This window comes from Dipodomys ordii, unplaced genomic scaffold (genome assembly GCF_000151885.1).
Source record: "Dipodomys ordii isolate 6190 unplaced genomic scaffold, Dord_2.0 Scaffold63, whole genome shotgun sequence".
Lineage (NCBI taxonomy): Eukaryota > Metazoa > Chordata > Mammalia > Rodentia > Heteromyidae > Dipodomys > Dipodomys ordii.
This window is the reverse complement of record NW_012267279.1, coordinates 1992480-1998046: the sequence shown is the minus strand read 5'-3', so window position 1 is coordinate 1998046 and position 5567 is coordinate 1992480. Positions and strand designations below refer to the sequence as shown.

Here is a 5567-nt window from a genome sequence, read left to right as displayed (position 1 = left end):
TGGATGCTGGGTACCCACTGCCTGTAATCCTAGCTACTCAGGAGGCTGAGATCTAAGGATCTCATTAAAGCCAGCTCAAGTAGTGAAGTTCCTAAGACTCTTACCTCTAATTAAACACCAAAAAAAACTGGCAGTGAGGCTGTGGCTCAAGTAGTAGAGTGCCAACCTTGAACAAAAATGTTAAAGGACAATACCTAGGCCCTGAGTTCAAACCCCAATACGGGGGGTGCGCGTGCATACACGCACACACACACACACACAAAGAATGCTATAATTGCTCATTTGAAACAAGACGCTGGGGGCTAGGAAGGTGGCTCAGTAGTAGAGTGCTTGCCTTGCATGCATAAGGTCCTGGGTTCAATTCCTCAGCAACACATAAGCAGAAAAAGCCAGAAGTAGTGCTGTGGCTCAAGTGGTAGAGTGCTAGCCTTGAGCTGAAGAGCTGGGGGACAGCACCCAGGCCCAGAGTTCAGGTACCACAACCGACAAAAAAAGAAAAAAAAAAGAAATAAGACTCTGGTCTGAATTTTCTTAAGAGTTATGAATCGCATCATCAGTGGAAATAGCATGTATCAATAGTTATCATAGGAATAAAAAGGTACAGTCCGTGTATTAAGGTGGGAATATAAATCTTTTTAGAGGTTCGACAGTACTTATCAAAACAAACACACATGACCTTTGACACGTAACTTGTTTTAGGACTTTAACCTAGACACATATCTGCATTTGTGCCCAGAGGAAAAATAGAAAATTAGACTAACCATCCTCTGTGGGACAAATAGTTGAATCTTTTCTGGTACTGAAAAGACAGGGAAGACTATAGGGCTACTAACAAGGATAAGGCAGACATCTTTATACATTCTGATATATTAAGTAAAAAAAGCAACAGGTGCTATCGGCACATACCTAAAATCCTAGCCACTGAGGAGGCTGATATCTGAGGATTTCAATTTGAAGCCAGCAGCCTGGGGAGACAAATCTGTAAGATTCTTTTTTTTTTTTTTTGGCAGTCATGGGGCCTGAACTCTGGGTCTGGGCACTGTCCCTCAGCATTTCAGGTCAAAGCTAGCGCTCTACCACTTAAGCCACAGTGCTACTTCCAGCTTTTTTCTGCTTATGTGGTGCTGAGGAATTGAACCCAGGGCCTCATGCATGCAAGGCAAGCATCTACCACTGAGCCACCTTCCCAGCCCCTCTGTAAGACTCTTATCTCCAGCTAAACAGCATAAAGCTGAAAGTGGAGGTGTGTGCATGTCACACACCAAAGTAAATAGCAAGTTTCTATACAGTGTGTGTCTTGTCATATATGTTGATCAAAACAAAGACAAACCAGGTGCCGGTGGCTCATGCCTGTAATCCTAGCTACTCAGGAGGCTGAGATCTGAGGATCGCAGTTCAAAGCCAGCCCAGGCAGGAACGTCCATGAGACTCTTACCTCCAATTAACCACCAGAACACCAGAAGTGGTACTGTGGCTCAAGTGGTAGAATGCTCACCTTAAGTTGAAGAGCTCAGGGACAGTGCCCAGCGTCCGGTGTTTAAACCCCATGACTAACAAAAAACAACAAAAATCACAAGGCAAATGTTCGTAAATGCATAGAAAATCAAACTCTACTTATAGCTCTCTTGACTATTGCTTCTGGACAGGTAAAAGGTTTGTGGACAGATGAAGGGGACTTTCACTTTAACCTCTATTGACTTTCCCCCCTTATTGTTTGAAATGTTTTCTTATTGTTTTAATTGTTAATCATAATCACTTATTACTTTTTAAATTAGAAATAATTTTTAGCTAGTAATCCTAACACTCAGGAATCAAAGGCAGGTGGACTAGGAGTTTGAAGCCAGAGTGGGGCTACATAGAGAAATCTGTCTTCAAAGGTCAAAGGTTGGATGTGTAGCTCATTGGTAGAATACTTGCCTAATAGGTAGAAGGGCCCAGGTTTGATTCCCCTACTTCTGAAAGAGAAAAATTGTCTTTATAAGGCAAGAGGAATGTAAGTTTGATTCCAGCTGTGCTACATATCAAGATCCTATCTAAAATTATTTTATTTTTATTTGCATACATTAGCAAATACAAAGGGGGATTCACTGTGACATTTCTGTTTTTTGTTTTTTTTTGTCGGTTGTGGGGCTTGAACTCTGGGCCTGAGCGCTGTCCCTCGGCTCTTCAGCTCAAGGGGAGTGCTCTACCACTTGAGCCAGAGGCACTTCTGGTTTTCTGATTGTTTATTGGAGATAGGAGTCTCACGGTCTTTCCTGCCCGGGCTGGCTTTGAACCCTGCTCTGGGTGGCTTTGAACCATGATCCTCAGATCTCAGCCTCCTGAGTAGCTAGGATTACAGGCGTGAGCCACCAGCGCCTGGCATTTCTATGTATTTTAACCCCTCTACCACCTCCACTGACTCTCCCTTACCTTCCTCCCCCTTTTCTATACAATTTCAACAGGTCCATTGTTCTATTTTCACACTTGAGGACAAAAATAAAATTTTAATGTATACAAGTGACAAGTGGAGAAAGGGAATTTGTGGGCTATGTTCTTCTTGTTTTTATTTTGTGAGACAATATGAATTAGGAGAAAGAATATAGTGCTTCAATTCAAGAATTGTGGGGTGAAGGTTGGAAGTGTGGCTCACTGGTGGAGTGCTAAGTTTGACTCCAGCGCCACCAAATTAGAAAAATATTAACAATAATAACCTCAATGAAGGGCTGGGAAGGTGGCTCAGTGGTAGAGCGCTTGCCTTGCATGCCTGAGGCCCTGGGTTCGATTCCTCAGCACCACATAAGCAAAAAGAAAAAAGCCGGAAGTGGCGCTGTGGCTCAAGTGGTAGAGTGCTAGCCTTGAGCTGAAGGGCTCAGGGACAGCGCCCAGGCCCAGAGGTCAGGCCCCACGACTGGACTCAGAAAAAAAAAAATAACCTCAATGAAGAAAAGCATCTGAGAGCTGGGATTACAGGCATGCACAAGTGTACTGTTCAGACAAAAAAAAAAAATAGAACACTATTTCTGATAATAGAATTCAAATATTCCAAAAGACCAAAATATATCATATACATTATATTAGTATGGGGGACATAGACCTGAGAAACTGTTAAGTGTAGCCCTACCAAGGTAATTGCAGGTGAGACTTGAAATTCAATAAACCTAAAAGCAGCTTTCTATTTTATTTTACTTTATTTATTATCTTTAAGTAGTGGTACAAAAAAGTTCCCATTCTACAAAACAGCATATGAATACAAAGTGACAACGTTGTCACCCTTCTCTCTTACACATCTCTTCTCTCACTTTTAAAAACAGCTTTTTATTCAAAGCAAATTACAGTAATTCTAGGTCCTCAAATGATGATGTTTTAAATATCCAAATGGGCCTTGACAGAAAAAAAATGTTCCTCAGCACTAAGTCTTAGGTAATAAGTAAAAATCTTAGGTCTGGAAGTAATCCAGTATCATTTTAGTACATTTAAATATTACATTACTGCTTGGTTTTGACTGGAGAGGAAAACTGTGTTAAGCCATTGTCTGTTGTGAATGAAAATGTGCTAAAGAAAATTGTGTTGATTTAATAAACCAGTTATCCACCTCTTGGTGGCACAATGGGCCTAGTACATATTGGAGGGCAGATTGCTCCTTTTTAAAAGCTGATTTGGAGGGCTCTAGGGGACAAACAAGAGAGGCAACCATGTGAAAGGCCATGTGCGTGGCTTTCCGACAGTACTATTTGGTGATGATGAAGTAGTGCAGAGGGCGGCTAAACTGAACAGAAGCAGCGTCCGTCTCAGGACAAGAGTACCCAGGTGGGCACACAAGTTTACCCGGTGAATAACTGAGGTGGTTAAGCACTCACGGGGATTACAGTCTTCATTTTTAGGAAGGATCTGTGGTCGAGGCAAATTCCAGACTAGGGAGACAAGAGTTAAGCTAGTGGGCTGGCCTACGGTCCCGATACCTTTCCTGGGACTTGAGGATGATCACTGGGCGCCGAGGCAGCCCGCCTCGCAGCTCACGCCATCCTCCGCCTGGTTATTCGAATCTTCAACTCCCGGGCTCTGAGGCCTCTATCGCGGACTGCCGAGGTCCGGGGCCTACAACCGACCTCCGAAGTGTGCTTTACTCCCTTCCTTCCACCCCTCCCAGGTTTAAAGACAACTGGAAGCTCCCTCCGCCTTCCAAGAGCAGCCCCCATCCGAGGGGCGTGTCCGGGGCAGGTTGGCGGGAGCCAGCCGGCGCGAAGCTCAGGAAAGCCGGGAGAACGCTACCGCGCCAGGCTCAAACTCGCGCCGCCAGCAGCTCACGAGCTGCGCTCCACCCTCTCCGTCACCAAAGGCGTCCAGCCAATGAACGAGCCAGAAAGGCTGGGCCTGCGAGCCACACACTGGGAGGGGGGAGTCGCGGGAGGGTGAAAGGAAGTCGAAGGCGGGATACGTTTGATTGACAGATCATTCAAGCCAATCCTCCCCGCAGCTTCTCTTCGCTCCCTTCTCTCTGCTGGGCTCAGTTCTTCAACCCGCCTCCTCCTCTACCCCCACCCCGCTTCTTCACTCCTCTTCGTCCCGCCCCTCCTCCCCTCCCCCACTCTGCGGGCAAATCGCTGCTGGAAAGAGGCGGGGGCCGAAGCGGCGGGCTCGTGTGGAGCCTTGAGGTGGGATTGACGGGCATTCAGGCCAATACAAGATGTGCTGATGGCGCGGCTGTGGCTAGAACCGACCAATGAGCGGGCGGGCTGGGGGCGGAGGCCCAGGTTCCAAACGCTCCGCGGCGCCATGGGCTGAAAACTCAACCGAGATGGAATCTCCCAGTCTGAACCGGTTTCAACCGGTTCCGAGTTTGAGGCACTAGGAGGAGGGGGAGAAGCGGCTGCAGCGGCCGCGGCAGGAGCAGCGGGAGCTACAGCATCAGCCAGAGCAACAGTAGCTACAGCCCCGGCGGCGTTGCCCGTTCCAGTCTTTGCTGCTGCAGTCCGTGCAACCACCCCGAGGGGGAGGGGGGAACCACCAGTCGCTGAGGAGCGGGAGAAGGGGGGAAAGTTTAGGCGAGCCCGGGTGGGGGGGCCCAGCGCCGTAGCCGCGTGAGAGTGGGAGCGGTGTTGTGGTTGGGGGAGTCGGACTGCAACTGGCAGCGGAGCGTTCCCGGGCCGTGTGGACTCTCCACCCCGACTCCCGCCGCTCCCGCCGCCGCCGCCTGTGGCCGGAGGGTCCTCCCGGCGCTGAGGCTTCGGGACTTGGCCCCGTTCCCCTCCCCCTTCCCTCAGTCCCCGGCCGGGCGGGAGCATTTCTCCCTCAGACCCGTTCCCCTGTTTTTTGGTGGGGCGAGTGCGTGTGTGTCAGTCTATGTGTGTGTTCGGGGGAGGCGTCCCTGGAATAGTAAATAGTGAGCTTTTTTTTTTCTCATTTTTGTTGGCCCTTCTCCGTTTTTTAATTTCCTTTTTTTTTTTAAGGTGGGAAAACTGAAACCCACCTTGATTTCCTCCCCTCTTCCCCCTCCCCTCCTTCCCTCGCCCTAAGCCCCGACAAGGAAGGAAGAAGCAGTTGGTTCGATCTCTGGGTAAGTCGACTCTGTCTTCAGTGGCCGAGGG

General features: G+C 48.3%; 1 protein-coding gene across 1 annotated transcript in view; it reads left to right on the top strand.

Moving 5' to 3' along the window:
- The first annotated feature begins 5496 nt into the window (after nt 1-5496).
- Nucleotides 5497-5567, top strand: part of Xpo1 (exportin 1) — a 53033-nt gene continuing 52962 nt past the window's right edge. The window contains exon 1 of the mRNA XM_013022510.1: nt 5497-5536. The gene's annotated coding sequence lies outside the window, so the exon portion shown is untranslated. The remainder of the gene's footprint in view (nt 5537-5567) is intronic.